Source organism: Protopterus annectens, chromosome 2.part0 (genome assembly GCF_019279795.1).
Source record: "Protopterus annectens isolate FY-2018-M chromosome 2.part0, PAN1.0, whole genome shotgun sequence".
NCBI lineage: Eukaryota > Metazoa > Chordata > Ceratodontiformes > Protopteridae > Protopterus > Protopterus annectens.
In genome coordinates, this window is record NC_056728.1 from 1,390,941,996 (window position 1) to 1,390,958,325 (window position 16,330).

General features: G+C 46.3%; 1 protein-coding gene across 1 annotated transcript in view; it reads left to right on the plus strand.

The window, feature by feature from the left end:
• The window catches only part of HADHA (hydroxyacyl-CoA dehydrogenase trifunctional multienzyme complex subunit alpha), a 1,198,456-nt gene that overhangs the window by 965,360 nt on the left and 216,766 nt on the right, over positions 1-16,330 (plus strand). The window lies entirely within an intron of this gene.

Below are 16,330 nucleotides of genomic sequence, written 5' to 3' on the forward strand. Positions count from 1 at the left end.
AGTGTATACATCCTCCACACTAGCTATGAGGGCTTTGAATTGCCAGTTTCATATGCTGAAGTACCAGAATTTTCTGTTAAGTCAGTTGAAATCTAAGGTAGATGCTTTAGCTGAGGGTATAGAGTGTAAGGAATTGCAGGATTTAGTTCATGCCTCTGATCAGGTAGGTAAGCATTCCTTGCAGTGTGGCTTTGATGCTCTTCAGGCTTCTTCCAGGGTGGCTGCCACTGGTTCAGTTATTCGTAGGCACGCCTGGCTTAAGGATCAGAATTTGTCAGAGCATGTTAAAGCTCGAATTTTGGATGCTCCTCCAATCTGAAGTTCTTTTGGTTCTCCTGTGGAGTCAGTTTTGAAGAAAATGGAAGACAAAGCTAAGTCCATGCAGACAGTTAAGGAATTTTTACAAGTGCAGCCCCCTAAGTTTAGCAGAAATTGGCCTGCAAAAGGATGGGCATATCCTTCTTCCGATTACCAGTCTAAGGGCAGATCTAGACGTGGTAGGGGCAGAGCTCATGCTCAGGGTTCTTTCAGACCTAGGACGTAGAGTTCTCCTGCACAATCTTCTGGTGAGGGCAGGGGTCAGCCTTTTTGTAAACAGACCCAATGACCTGTATCTCCAGCTGCCAGATTCCTCCTGTCTGGCAGCTCCTCTAGGAGGAAAGTTGGCACTGTTCGAGCAAAATTGGCTTTTGGTCACCCAGGACAAATGGGTGTTGGACATTATAGATCGAGGCTACAAGTTTTATTTTCACACCTTGCCTCCTTTCAAAGGCATGCCGGACATACCTCCTCAGCAAAGGCTGGAGGCTCACAAACAGATTTCTTTACTTTTAAAAATGGGGGCTATTCAGGCGGTACCTCCGTCAGAAGTAGGCCTAGGATTTTATTCTCGCCTGTTCCTTGTGCCAAAGAAGGGGAACACTTGGAGGCCAATTCTGGATTTGTCTATTCTCAGCACATACCTAGACATCCCAAAATTCAAGATGTTAACTTTACAGCAACTTCTGCCTCTGCTAGGCAAAGATCACTGGATGGTAACTCTGGATCTCAGAGGCTTATCTTCACATTCCTATCAGGCCCAGTTGCAGGAGGTTCCTGCGTTTTCGGGCTGGTACTTTTCATTATCAGTTCTCTGCATTGCCCTTTGGCTTATCTACTGCGTCCAGGGTGTTCACAAAGGTCCTGGCTCCTGTGATAGCCTTCTTAAGACTAAGAGGAATACAAATTTATCCTTATCTGGACGATTGCCTGATTCTTGCTCAAGACAAAGTCACGTTACTTCAGCATCTACAGTATGTAATGGCAGTGTTAAGGTGTCTAGGGTATTCTGTGAACGAAACAAAGTCCAGTCTAGTACCCTCTCAGGACATGTGCTTTCTGGGTGTGAGACTGAATACAGCCTCTCAGATGGCTTTTCTGACCCTGGACAAACAAAGAAATCTTCCCCTATACTTTCAGCAATTATCCCTACTGTCCAGGCTGACTGCAAGGACAGTCCTTCAAGCCTTGGGGTTCATGGCATCTTGTATTCTGGTACTTCCCAATGTCAAACTACATATGAGGAAGCTACAATGGTATCTCAAAAGTGTATGGACTCAACACTGCCACGATTTGGACACTGTCATTCAGATAATACCTTGCATCCAAAGGGAATTTTTGTGGTGGGCTCAGGAATGTCACCTAAACAAGGGACTCTCTGTGACCCGACCAGAGGCGAGTCAGATCCTAACGACAGATGCCTCGGACATGGCTTGGGGAGCACATTTCAATGGGAGATGGGTTCAAGACACGTGGCCTCCCAGACTACAGCATTTGCATATCAACATGAAGGAGATGTTAGCAGTCAAATTTGATCTGATGGCTTTCAAGGATCTACTTCAACCGGGACAGGTGTTGATTCAAACAGACAACACAACAGTCATGTGGTACATCAACAAGCAGGGGGGAACCCATTCGTACCCTCTTTGCAGACAAGCTATGATTTTGTGGGAGACTGCTCTGAGTTTGCACCTCACTCTTCAAGCAAGGTTTCTGCCAGGAGCACAGAACTCCTTAGCAGATGTTTTGAGCAGGCAACTGGTGGACCCCCACGAGTGGAAATTGGATCCTCATGTATTTCAGCAGTTGACAGTGGCTTGGGGAACTCCAGACATAGATCTGTTCGTGTCCCCACAAAATTTCCAACTGCCAAAATATTGCACAAAGATGTTTCACCCAGAAGCTTGGAAAGTGGATGCTCTATCTTTCAGTTGGAACAACCTTCACGTCTATGCCTTTCCTCCTCTGCCTCTCCTTCCCAAGGTGCTCTTGAAGGTCAGACAGGACAAGCCTTGCATGATCCTTATAGCTCCAGATTGGCCACGTCAGCACTGGTACCCTTTGCTGAGGAGTTTAGTTCGGGAGCCTCCTTGGCCTTTGCCATCAATTCCACACCTTTAGTCTCAGGCAAGCAATCATTTCCTCAATGTCAGGATACAGTCCCTGCATCTGACAGCCTGGCATATTCTGTTTTAGACCCTGGGGGTCGCAGCTTCCTCAGCAAGTTTTAAATGTCATTTTGGAAGCCAGGCGGCCTAGTACAAGAAAAGTTTATGCTGATAAATGGAGAAGATTTTTTCTTTAGAGCACAGCAAAGAGCTTTGATGTTTCACGCCCTAATTTGAGTGTTACACTACAGTACCTTACAGAATTATTAGACAAGGGTTTGTCTTTCTCCTCCGTGAAAGTTCATGCTGCAGCCATTTCTGCTCACTATGACTGTGACCCACCATTATTTTCTCACCCTTTGTTTAAGCAATTTCTTAGAGGGGCAAAGAATATAAGACCCCCACGTAGAGCTCCTACTCCTTCCTGGGATCTCAATTTTGTGTTGGAAAAGCTGACTTTACCTCCTTTTGAACCTGCAGCTACATCTGAGTTGAAGTTTTTGTCTTGGAAGACTGCTTTTTTGTTGGCTATTACTTCTGCTAGGAGGGTATCTGAATTACAGGCTCTAATGGCAGTTGAACCCTTCCTAATATTTCATAAGGATAGGGTATCCTTGCGTACTAACCCTACTTTTATGCCTAAAGTTGTTTCTGATGTGGCCTTGAACCAATCTATTCATTTGCCTACTTTTTATGCTGATCCCCAAAATAAGGGGGAAAAAATTTTGCACTCTTTGGATATTCACAGGCATTTACCTTATTATTTGAGCAGAACTAAAGGGTTCAGGCAGTCTCAACAGTTATTTCTTTTGCCTTGGGTTCACAAGGAAAACCTGTTTCCAAGCAAACTATTTCTAAGTGGATTAGCCATTGTATTGCTTTTTGTTATTCTCATCATGGAAAGGAGGTTCCGGCTGGGATTAGACCTCATTCCACTAGGGCTACTGCCACTTCTACTGCTTTTTTAAGGGGAGTAGCTACTAAGGATATTTTGGAGGCAGCTACTTGGAGTTCAGTGCACACTTTTACTAAACATTACCATCTCCCTCTTTATTCCAAATCTAGGGCTGGGTTTGCCACTGCAGTTTTACAGGGCATGTTAGCAGCCCCTAGTGCTTTTTGATTTGGCCAACCTCCCTTACCTTTGCTTTGGGATTCTACCCACAGGTTATGACTGCAGCAATGTGAGACGAAGAACATAGTACAGTTTTGTACCTACCATAAATGTAGATGTTCGAGGATCCACATTGCTGCAGTCCAATTTACCCTCCCTCCTTCCCCTCTGTAGTTTAGGGTTGCTGTGTTGCTTTTGGGGTGATTATTTTTTCTGTAATTTGTGGTTGGGTATTTTCTATGTTTGGCTATGGCCTTTCTTTTTTTAGGCCTTCTGACATCTGGGGCAAGAAAGACTGAGGATATGGCGTCGGTCATGCGCTTTAGTACCACTGCGTACTGACGTCAGATCTGAGCAACTATGACCGACGCCAGCCTAACACTTTGGTATTCGGGCCGACCGAGGACAGCGGACTACCCACAGGTTATGACTGCAGCAATGTGGATCCTCGAACATCTACATTTATGGTGGGTACAAAACTGTACTTTTTCTTTCCTTAACTGTTTCTGGTATTTCTGTGTACCATAGTTTGTATAGGCCCCTCTCTTTCTTCTTGGTAAATCTCTAATACCATTGTTGGTATTCCTCCGTCCCTCTTTTTCTTTACCCTTCGGGGTATACCTGTATTACCATTGTTGGTATTAAAAAAAAAAAAAAAAAAAACTTCCTCTCCATTACTGTCTCTTGTGATTGCGTAAAATACTTTCTGTCTGGTGATGTGTTTTTTGAAATGGCTGACAAAAAAAGGTACTACCGGCTTTAAACAGTGCGACAAATGTGGCAGGAAGATGCCCAACTCCGATGGGCATTTTCCCTGCGTATATCGTTTAGGAGTGCCACATTTGCAGGTGCAACCTCTGTGAGAGCCCTGTAAGGGCTTTAGTGCCCGCACCTTAGCAGAGCGTAAGAGTAAGTTAATCTTAATGGGTTTATTAAAAACCCTTTTTTTGGAGGCTTTGTCTGAGGCAGAGGTGTCGAGACCTCCTAAGAAAGAAACACAGAAGAGGAGCCAGTTGGTCTCAGTGTCTCATTCACAAGAACCAAAAACGTATAAAGGCCAAGTTCCTACTGAACCAAAGACCAAACCTAAATTGGCACAGTCATCTGTCTCAGCACTGGAACCGAAGACCCCCTCCACAGTGCCATCCTTGACCATGGAACTGACTGCTACCATCAACACGGTACTGCAGACCCTCTCAGCACCAACAATAGCTTCCCCATTGAAATTGGTCACTTCCCCTCCATCACAACCTTCTGGTCATTTGATCACAGTGCCAAATGTTGAAACACTAGCCAGGTCTCTATATTCCCCGTCCATTGACCCCTTTGGACAGCAGCTCAGTCTTTTTATTGACTGACCAGCATCTCCATCGGAGATGTCCATTCATTCCACCAGGAGCCTTTTGCAGCTTGATGTAGGTGAGACTTATGGATCAGCTCTTAGCGGCCAGAAGCATTCCAACCTGCTCAAGGACCTCCCTTCCACCCGGAGCTGAGGTCTTTTCTCCACAGACTCCAACTTATCTTCCTCCTTCAACCTCCCTGCAGGTTTTGGAGCCTTTGATGCTGACAACCCTCCTGGTGCCAGCTTCTTCCGTATCATTGGTGGATCTCGCCGTGGCTCTGGAACCTACTCTGTGGACCACGGCTCAGTTGGAGTCAACCCACCCACAGGACCATTACTTGGCTGCCGGCACAGGGATCCCTATCTGTTCCAGGCAGCCATCCCTGTTCAGGTGGGCCTGCCTTCCAGATTATGGAGAGAGCACTTACCTCAGCAGGATCACAGTTGGCACCTGAATGTCATACATATGTCCTCTGGCTGGCAGCTGTCAGTCTACTACACTGGGGCACCTGGCACTGGAGCAGCAAGATACCGTACCACAGGGTACCCTGTCTTTGGAGTCCTCTTCTGACCTCCCCGCTGATGAGCGACCCCATAAGAGATCATGCAGGAGGAAGCACGTTGATTCATCAGAAGATTATCTCAACGAAGATACGGATCACGATGAAGGGGGAAGGGCCCCCACTGTCGCCTCATGAAGAGGTTTGCTTTGGAGACGTACTAGAGATCTTAAAATAGAGGGGTGACTGGAAGCCCACCAACTCTTCCTGTAAGCAGTCTGTCTTCTTGAAGGCTTTGTGCCCGATCGTTTACTTCCTGGGTGACCCCACCTGCAGATGAGTTAGTCAAGCTCATCGTGCAGTGTGCTTGGAAAGGCCACTGACACAGTTGAGCAAATCCCCCGGAGACCTGACAAAATACTCTTCCCCCTCAGAGGATCAGCCCCACTGATACAAAGGTTTGGCAGTAGATGCTATGGTGGTTGCGGCGGCCATGAAGATGGAACTCGCAGAGGAGAGTCCTACTGTCCATCCTCCAAACCGAGAGATTCTGACATTGGACAGGTTAGGGAAGTGGGTTTATGCTTCAACAACCTTTGCCATCCGGTCATTGAATTATTTGGCGCATTTTGCCCATCTTCAGAGGGACCTGATCACGGAACTCTCAGGAACCTTAGCAGGAGCAGTGTCTGACTAGGTATGTGACAAGGTTGCCTTCCAGCTTGCCACCCTAGAATCAATCTCTAACTCGTCCATGCAGTTGATTGCACATACAACTGAAGGGGCAGCCAGAACAGAGGGTGGAGGCGTTGTCATGAGACATCACACCTGGATGTGTGTGTGTGACTTCGCAGACCCCTTGAAGTCTTCCTTCATCAATGCTCCTGTTGATGCTTCTTCTCTGTTTGGCCCAAAAGTTAGACACATTAGCCACGTGTGAGGAGGACGGAAAGACCCTGTCTTCTGTAGGCATACGTTTTTCCACTCCTCAGCAATCCTGTACCAGGAATCAGAGATGTGGAAAGATGTGGTTCAGGAAGTCCCAAAAGCCTTCATGACACACATGGCAAGTTTTCTTCCTGGGGCAAGGGGGGAGGACTTATCAGGAAGACGCCCCTCCAGTGGCAGATGGGACCCACGTAACCAGGGCTTCAGGGATTCCTTCTCTGGGCAGTCCTATCAATGCTCCTGAAGAGTGGCCCGATTTGCTAGCCTCTGGAAGCACCACTTAACCTGGCATTCAATAACATCAGGTTTGGGTGCAGACGGTAAATGTCCTATTCCCATGTTGCAGTATTCATAACAGTAGGGAGTTGCTGCCTGCAGCGCTAGCATCCGGCCAGTATACCAAAGTCTTTGTTTCAGGAAGGTGCATGTGTGACGTCCCTTACCAGGGCCTCATCAGAATTTTTCTGTTGCAGTGAATGTCTGACTCCTGTTTGCCAGTTCCGTAAACAGATCCTGTTTCTTCAGATGACCGGTTACAATTCCATTCAAGACCAGACGACTGCTGCTTCGACCGATACAAATAAGTGCCCTGTGGGGTTTTTCCTTGTTTTCTGATTACAGTTTAGACTTGCATGTCAGTTAGAAAGGGGAAGTGTGCTTGCAGGAGACCAATTCCTCACAAGGACACGCATGAGAAGTGCGTATTTTGCCTAGGCGAGGCCCACAACTATTTGCAAATCTTTCGTCCCCAAAACTCTTCACAGCCGCCTCACGCCACTGAAGTTGTAGTTCGAGAATCAAAGGCTACATCGCTTGGCTCTTAGTATGGAAAAGAGGAGTAGGCCCGTCCACCAAGCTGCCGAGGAAGAAGGCTAAGAAAATTAGGCCAGAACCCCACGCTGTGCCTCAGGCATCCAAGCAGATTCTTGAGGCGCTTGAAAGCCCACAATCCTCTCAGATGGCAGTTTCAAAAGCAGGCCTGGGAACCTTAATGGAAGCTGGGATGCCGGAAACCACATGCATGTCCACTGAGGCTAATCAGCTATCAGACCCTGATGGCGGAGGAGAACCATGACTCACTCAGTCGGAAGACCCTGCTCCTTTTCCTACTAAACAGACGTCCACCTCGATGTCTCACAAGGGATAATTGGCTAGGCTTAAAATGGCTCGCAAGAGCAGTTAGCTTAGTACTATCCTATGATGCTTTCTCCACCAGCTACCCCTTTGAAGAGAAAAAAGACTAAGCACCCTTAACCAGTTCCTGGCTGTCAAGTGTTTTCACAAAGTCTCTAAGGCATTTCAAGCCTTGCAAACACAACAACTTCCCCCTACTCTCTCACCTCAGCCGTCCTTACAGGTATCTGAGGAAGACTACTCTTCTTCTGAGGAATCATTTTCTTATGACACCCAGATAGACTCCCCCAAAGATTTCATTACCCCAGAGGAGGAGGAGGATTCCATTTCTCCTGAGTCCCCAGGAGAAGAATTTACCTTTGGGGACACTTTCCCTCATGAGGAAACATCTTAAGTGGCAGGCATCAGAGGTTTCTGACTCCAAGAAAAGGTAGTTTGACCGTAAATGGAACAACCATCTCTCTCTGCTGTCCCCCCTTTATTATCTGCCTCCCAGGATGCATTTTGGCTGCTTCTCAATCTCCTGACTCTCAACCACCAGCCTCCAAATGCCCAGACTGTTTTATAAAGTTCACCAAGACACCCCAGTTCCTCTTTAGAAACCCTCCAGCAGACCCAGCTGGTATAGCTGTCTGATGACAAAACTTCAAGAGAATTACCTTCTGCTGCTCTTTACCCAATGGATAAAGACAACAAATTCATGAACAGACTAGGGAAAAACATATATGGCTAGGTATGTCCTAGATACCATATATAAAGCCTCTACCCTCCTAGCCAAGTTGCAGGGTTCTCCCATTAAAGCCCAGCTCGACCCTCTGCTTTCCACAGTCCATGTGACAAGGCACTCCATTAAGTGCAGTTATGATGCTGTGGAAGCTTCATCTAAATCAGCTCCGTCAGGATCTGTTCTAAGGCGATACTCCTGGGTAAGGCTTCAACTTCTCCCATGGATGTACAGACAAAGTTACTTGACACACCCTTGGACAGTAAGGCTCTTTTTGGACAGGCTTCTGCTAAGCTCCTCAAATCCCTTCAAGAAAAGGGAAAGGAACTACCTACAGAAGCCCTCCTTTGCTAGAGAGCAGTCCTTTCACACAACTCCTCAATCAGAGACGTAGACAACCCAGAAAAACTTCTAATCCCAGGTTTTCCACCTGCTTCTCCACCACATCCTTTTGGAGTCAAGTCTGAGCAATCCAGACCACCTCAACTGTGACTCACCTCCCTTGGACCCAGACACACCCTTATCCCTTTGTCTCACCCTCTCCCTACCCTCCTGGTGGAGAATCACAGCAGAACAATGGGTCCTCTCCATTATTCAGAGAGGATATTTCATGACTTAGTGGATGCTTCAACCTTTTCAAGGTATTCCACAACCACCAAAAAACCAAACCCACCTATTTCCAACCATCATTCAGCAATTCCTAACTCAGGGTACCATAGAACAGGTACCCGCCTCACAAAGAAACACAGGCTTTTACTCGAGGATGTTTCTTGTACCAAGGAAAGACTGCCCTTGGAGGTCATTCCTAGACTTATCCTTCCTAAACCTCTTCCTCAAAGTTCCCAGCTTTAAAATTACCTTACCCCCTTCTCTTACTACTCACCCCCCCCCACAAACATTCATGGTAGCTCTGGATTTGAAGGATGCCTATCTCCACATTCCTATCCATCCGAATTACAGGAACTACCTCTGCATTACTATAGGTTCCTGCCATTTTCAGTTCTCTGCCTTGCCCTTTGGTCTCTCCACTGCCCCTCTAGTGTTCAAAAGTGCCTAGCCCACTTCATTGCTCACTGCAGGACTCATGGTATACAGATATACCCATACCTAGATGACCTGCTCATCCTTCATCAGGACTACCAAGTTCTTCTACTTCACCTGCAACAGGTGCCTTCCACCATAACTCAACTAGGGTTCACCCTAAATCTAGAAAAATCTCACCTGACCCCCTCTCAGGACTTAATTTTCTTGGGGTGCAGGAACAGAACAGACAGCATGAAAGCCTTCATCCCAGACCAAAGGATCAAAGACCTTTGTCTATACCTTACACAGATCCTCACCCACTCCTCCTTGACAGCTCAGGAATTCCTGAGAATGTTAAGCCACATGGCATCTCTGATACTCATGTTACCTCTGGCGAGACTCCACATGCACAAAATCCAGTGGGTCTTAAAAATTAAAAAAAAAAAAAAAAAAAAAAAAAACTATGGAGCCAACACTCCCAACCCATGGACTCGCCCCTTCCCCTACTGCTGTGCCTAAAAAAGGAAGTACAGTGATGGTTGTCAGCACTGCACCTCAACCTAGGAAACCACCTTAGAGGTTCCAGCTCCCCAACAACAGCTCTCCACAGATGCGTCAGACCTGGGGTGGAGTGCAGTGTTTCTAACAAACCAGAAGCAATTCTCAGTACAAGGCAGATGGTCCACTCTAAGACAAAAGGACCACATCAACATCGGAGAAATGAGGACATTATTATTAGCTCTTCTAACCTTCCAATCTACTCTCCTACCAGGAACCCCTGAAAGTAATCAGACAAATATGACTGTCCTTTGGTACATCAACAAGCAAGAGGGATTAAGGTCCTACCCCCTATGCAGCCTGGCCATCCAGATTTGGAACTTAACATCTTCACTGCAGGTCCACCTGGTAGCAGTGTATATCCCTCAGCAGAGAATGTTATGGCAGACAAACTCAGCAGAACCTCGGCCCCCTCTCACGAATGGATGCTTCAGAGAGAGGTTTTCCTGGACCCAGATGCACAGGTGGGGTATTCCACAAGCAGATCTCTTGGCCCTCCCTCCAGAACCAACAGATGCCCAACTTCTGCACAAGGGATCCACATCCACAAGTTTGGAAAGTGGATGCATTCTCCTTGTCTTAGGAAGGAATGCACCTCTATGCCTTCCCTCCTTTCACACTAATTCAGAAAGTCATGCTGAAAATTCAGAAGGACAAACCCAAAATCCTACTGGTGACCCCATTTTGGCCAAGACAGCATTGTTTTTTCCTCCTCCACTTGCTAGCCAAGGGCAATCACCATAGTTTACCCCACTGACTAGACCTGCTCTCACCGGACAGGGGATTCCTACTCCACCCACAGGTGAACGTGAAATCGACCTTGTGGATGATAGGGTTCTAATCCCTTACAGACACCTATATTCAGAGGACGTACTCAAATGTTATGCAGGAGGCCAGAAAACCTAGTACTAGAACAAACTGTATATCAAAGTGGTGCAGATTCTCCAAGTGGTGTCAAAGGAAAAACCAGGACCCGCTTATTACTCCTATACCAATGGTCCTGTCCTATTTGTGAGAGCTACTACACTCAGGACTAACTTACTCTTCAAAGTCCACTTATCTGCCATTTCTGCCTGTATGCCCATTTCCCCCCTCTGGCATCCAGACTGGAAGTCAAGCTTTTTCCTGAAAGGTGTTCTCCACATTAGACCCCCAAGGAGACCCGTTCCCCCTCCTTGGGACCTAAATTTCATTTTAGAAAAACTAAACTTACCTCCTGTTGAACCAGCTCACTCAGTTTCCCTGAAACTATGCACCCTGAAAACAGTTCTGCTAGTGGCCCTTATCTCCGCCAGGAGGGTTTCAGAGATACAAGCCCTTATGGCTACCTGTCCTTATCTTGTTTTCCACAAAGGACAGAGTTTGCTCTCAGGACCAACCCTTCCTTCTTGCCCAAGGTAGTTAATGAACTTTCATTAAATCAAACCATTAACCTACCAGTTTTCTACCCTCATCCACAAAACTCCTCAGAGAGGACTCTTCATTCCTTGGATGTACACAGGCAACTCTGGTACTACTTGGACAAAACCAAATCTATTAGAAAATCTGACCAATTACTCATCTCCTTCCATCCCAAAGCCCCTAGGGAGGGCTGTCTCCAAACACACCATTTCGTCATGGATCTCTAAGTTCATTACCTTGTGCAACTCCCATCATGGAAAATCCTTGCAGGGCCATGTTAGACCTCACTCGACCAGGGCAGCTGCCTCCTCTTCTGCCTTTTTCAAAGGGATTAACTTCTTCATTTTAGAAGCAGCCACTTGGACCTCTGTCCACACCTTCACCAAGCAGTACAAGCTGGACATGGCCTCCAGAGCAAGAGCAGGATTTGCCAAGTCAATCCTCCAAGGCGGCCTGGTTGACCACGGAAACCTCTCCTCCACCCAGGTTCATATCTAAAGCTCTGGTACTCTCCCTACTGTTATGAATACTGCAACATGAGAATAGAAGGACATGTAATAGTTGTGCAAGAGCTTAGCATAACCTTAGATGTCCTTCTCTTCCGTGTTGCAGTATTCAGTCCCACTCACTTACCCCTTGATGTTCTTCATTCCACATTGCTGCAGTCCTAACTATTGGGTAGTCCGCTGTCCAGTCGGCCCGAATACCAAAGTATATGGCTGACGTCGGTCAGGCAGGGCGCATTAGACTGACGTCAGTACGTCAGGGTACTAATGCGCATGACCGACGTCATATCCTCAGTCTTTTTTGGCGCATGGTCCGATGCAGAAGCAATTTTGCGAGTGCAGGTTGGCGTTCTGAAAGTTTCTGAAGTCAGAGTTTCAGACCGAATCAAAGTTGGCTAAGTACCCGTTGGAATATTTTGGTTTTTCTTGCCTCAGTATTTAACCGGATGTCAGAAAAAGTGAATAACTGTATTTCTTGTGGGAAACAGATACCTCATAGGGATTACCATACTTTGTGTATACCTTGTTTAGGGCCTGAGCACGACGTTGTTGGATGCCGCTCTTGTGCTAGATTTAACAAACGCACTATTAAGAGAAGGTTAGACTGTGCCAGGTTAGTGTTTGGGAAGCGTTGTAATTATAAAATGCCGTCGGATGCTCCGACGCCGGCTTCGGCTAAAAAACGCAAAGATAAGGCAGCAAAGCCTAGAGTGGAGGAACCGACAGTCCCAGACGTCGGTTCTTTGGAAGGCTCAGTGGAGCCGGAGGTTTTGCCAGGTGTCTCTTTAGAGTCTCAGGAAGAGACTTTACTGTTGCAGGATGTATCCTCTCAGGAAGTAGGCCAGGCTGAGGGGGCTTCTCAGGTGGCTGTTCTTCCCTCTCTTCCTAAGGTGGTTAGAGCCTCTCCCTCAGTTTCCAAGGCTTCTTTGAGGGGCAGGCCAAGTTTAGCTTCTGTGGGGGTTTCTCCTAGTACTTCAGGATCTTTGCCTAAGAAACATATGCTTAAAATGGCAGAGGATTTGATTACTATGATTAGGGGTTCTATGCCCCCTCCTGATAAGAGGCCTAGGGTGGAACCTGAGTTTGAGAGTTTTGAGCAATGCTCGAGGCTTGAGTCTTCTGAAGACTTGCAGGAGTACCTCCTTATTCTGATTCTGATGTGGATGATTCTACTCCTTCTGCTTCACCTCCTGAGGATTTTTCATTTTCAGAGACTCTGCATTCCATGAGGAGCATTTTAAATGGGAAGGTCAAGATTTCTCTGATTCCAGGAAAAGGCTTAGGGAGTTCTTGTTTTACCCCAGCATAGGCCTTTAGCTATACCTCCTGTTTTGAATGTGGTGGAAGATGTGTTTGCAGAGGCTTCCCTGAATCCTGATTCTTTGCCTCCTGCCCCAGTTAAACCGGATAGGTATTATAGGGTGCCTGAAGCTCATAAGTATCTAGGGCAGACCCAGAAACTGTCTCTCAGGGGCCTAAAGGTGTGAAGGCCTCAGTTGTTAAAAATCCTGTCCCTCCTGATAGAGGCAAGGGCTTTGGATAGATGGGGAAAGAAAGTGTATACTTCTTCCACTTTAGCCATGAGGGCGTTGAATTGTCAGTTTCACATGTTAAAATATCAGAATTATCTTCTTTCACAGTTGAAATCTAAGGTGGATGCTCTGGCTGAAGGTATTGAGTGTAAAGAGTTGCAGGATTTAGTTCATGTGTCTGAACAGGTAGGTAAACATTCCTTGCAGTGTGGTTTTGATGCTGTGCAGGCCTCCTCCAGGGTGGCTGCCACTGGTTCTGTTCTTCGTGGGCACGCCTGGCTGAGAGATCAGAATTTAGCTGAGCATGTTAAGACAAGGATTTTGGATGCTCCTTTACAGTCTGATGTGTTGTTTGGTTCGCCTGTGGAAGCAGTTTTGAAGAAAATGGAGGACAAGGCTAAGTCTATGCAAACTGTTAAAGATTTTTGCAGGTGCAGCCTCCAAGTTTAGTAGAAATTGGCCTACTAAGGGATGGACTTATCCTGCTTATGATTCCCAGTCTAGGGTAGGTCTAGGCGTGGTAGGGGCAGAGCTCAGGGTTCTTTTAGGCCTAGGACAGGGAGTTCCCCTGCTCAGACTTCTGGTGAGGGCAGGGTCAGTCCTTTCGTAAGCAGACCCAATGACCTACCTTTTCAGCTGCCAGTACATTCTCGCCTGGCAGCACCTTTGGGAGGAAGGCTGTCTCTTTCAAAGAAAATTGGGATTTAATTACCCAAGACAGATGGGTTCTGGATATTATTCACCACGGTTACAGGTTTTATTTCCATACCTTGCCTCCTTTCAAAGGCATGCCAGACATTCCTCCTCTTCAAAGAACAGAGGCTCAAAAGCAAATTTCTCTGTTGCTCCAAATAGGGGCCATTCAGTCAGTTCCTGTGCCGGAAAGGGGCCTAGGATTTTATTCTCGCCTGTTCCTAGTACCAAAGAAGGGGAACACGTGGAGACCAATTCTGGATTTAGCTATCCTCAACACTTATCTGGACATTCCCAAGTTCAAAATGTTGACGTTACAACAGCTTTTACCTCTGCTGGGCAAAGATCACTGGATGGTAACTTTAGATCTCAAGGAAGCTTACCTTCATGTGCCAATCAGACTAAGTTGCAGGAAGTATCTGCGTTTGCCAGCCGGACATTCTCATTATCAGTTCTCTGCATTGCCCTTTGGCTTAGCTACTAAGCCCAGAGTATTCACAAAGGTTCTGGCTCCAGTGATAGCTTACTTCAGGCTAAAAGGAATCCAAATCTATCCTTACTTGGACGACTGTCTGATTCTGGCTCAAGAAAAGAAGATCTTCTACAGCATCTGGAATATGTCATAGCAGTGCTAAGATGCCTAGGGTATTCTGTGAACGAAATAAAGTCCAGTCTAGTACCCTCTCAAGACATGTGCTTTCTGGGTGTGAGACTGGATACAGCAGCCCAGATGGCCTTTTAACCCCGGACAAACAAAGAATCTTTCCAGTTACTTCCATCATCTATCTCTTCAGTCCGGGCTGACTGCAAGGACAGTCCTTCAAGCCTTAGGGTTCATGGCATCTTGTATTCTGGTGCTTCCCAATGCCAAACTGCATATGAGGAAGCTACAATGGAATCTCAAAATCTGTGGACACAGCACTGCCAGGATTTGGACACTGTCATTCAAATAATACCTTGCATTCAAAAGGAATTTTTGTGGTGGGCTCAGGAATGTCACCTAAACAAGGGACTCTCTGTGACCCGGCCAGAGGCAAGTCAGATTCTAACGACAGATGCCTCAGAGGTTGCTTGGGGAGCTCATCTAAATGGAAAGTGGATACAAGACAAGTGGCCTGCCAGACTACAGCATCTACATATCAACATGAAAGAGATGTTAGCAGTTCAGTTTGCATTAATTGCTTTCAGAGAGTTACTTCTTCCAGGACAGGTGTTGATTCTAACAGACAACACAACTGTCATGTGGTACATCAACAAACAAGGGGAACACATTCTTACCCATTGTGCAGACAAGCAATGATTTTATGGGAGACTGCTCACTCTGCAACTAACTCTTCAGGCAAGGTTTCTGCCGGGAGCACAGAACTCCTTAGCAGATGTATTAAGCAGACAAATCATGGATCCCCACGAGTGGAAACTGGATCTTCATGTATTTCAAAAATTGACAGTGTCATGGGGAACTCCAGACATAGATCTGTTCGCTTCTCCACTAAACCACCAGCTGCCAAAGTTTTGCACGAAGGAATTTCATCACACAGCTTGGAAAGTGGATGCTCTTTCTTTCAGTTGGAAAAATCTTCATGTGTATGCCTTTCCACCTCTGCCTCTTCTTCCAAAGGTGCTTCTAAAGGTCAGACAAGACAAGCCAAGGATGATTTTAATAGCTCCAGATTGGCCTCGGCAGCACTGGTACCCATTACTGAGGAGTCTGGTAAGGAAGCCTCCATGGCCTTTACCCTTGATTCCACACCTGTTGTCTCAGAGGGACGGTCATCTGCTCAATGTCAAACTTCACTCTCTACATCTAACAGCCTGGCATATTCTGTTTTGAAAGACAGCAGGTCTCAGCTTCCTCAACAAGTTTTAAATGTGATTATGGAAGCCAGAAGACCTAGTACAAGGAAAGTGTATGCAGAAAAATGGAAGAGATTTCTGTTTTGGTGTGCAGCAAACAATTTGGAGATTACTGAGCCACCTTTGAGTGTGGCTCTTCAATATCTTACTGAGTTACTGGACAAAGGTTTGTCTTTCTCTTCCATTAAGATTCATGCTGCAGCAATTTCAGCTCACTATGATTGTGACCCACCATTGTTTTCGCATCCTTTGTTCAGGCAATATCTTAGAGGGGCAAAGAATATAAGACCCCAATGAGCTCCTACTCCTGCTTGGGATCTCAATTTTGTGTTGGAGAAACTTACTCTACAACCTTTGAGCCTCGGCTACTGCTGAATTGAAATATTTGTCATGGAAGACTGCTTTTTTGTTGGCCATTACTTCTGCAAGAAGGGTTTCTGAGTTGCAGGCCCTTATGGCAGTGGAGCCTTTTTGATTTTTCATAAGGATAGGGTATCTTTACGCACTAATCCTTCCTTTATGCCTAAGGTGGTTTCTAGTGTGGCTTTAAACCAAACTATTTTGTTTTTTCA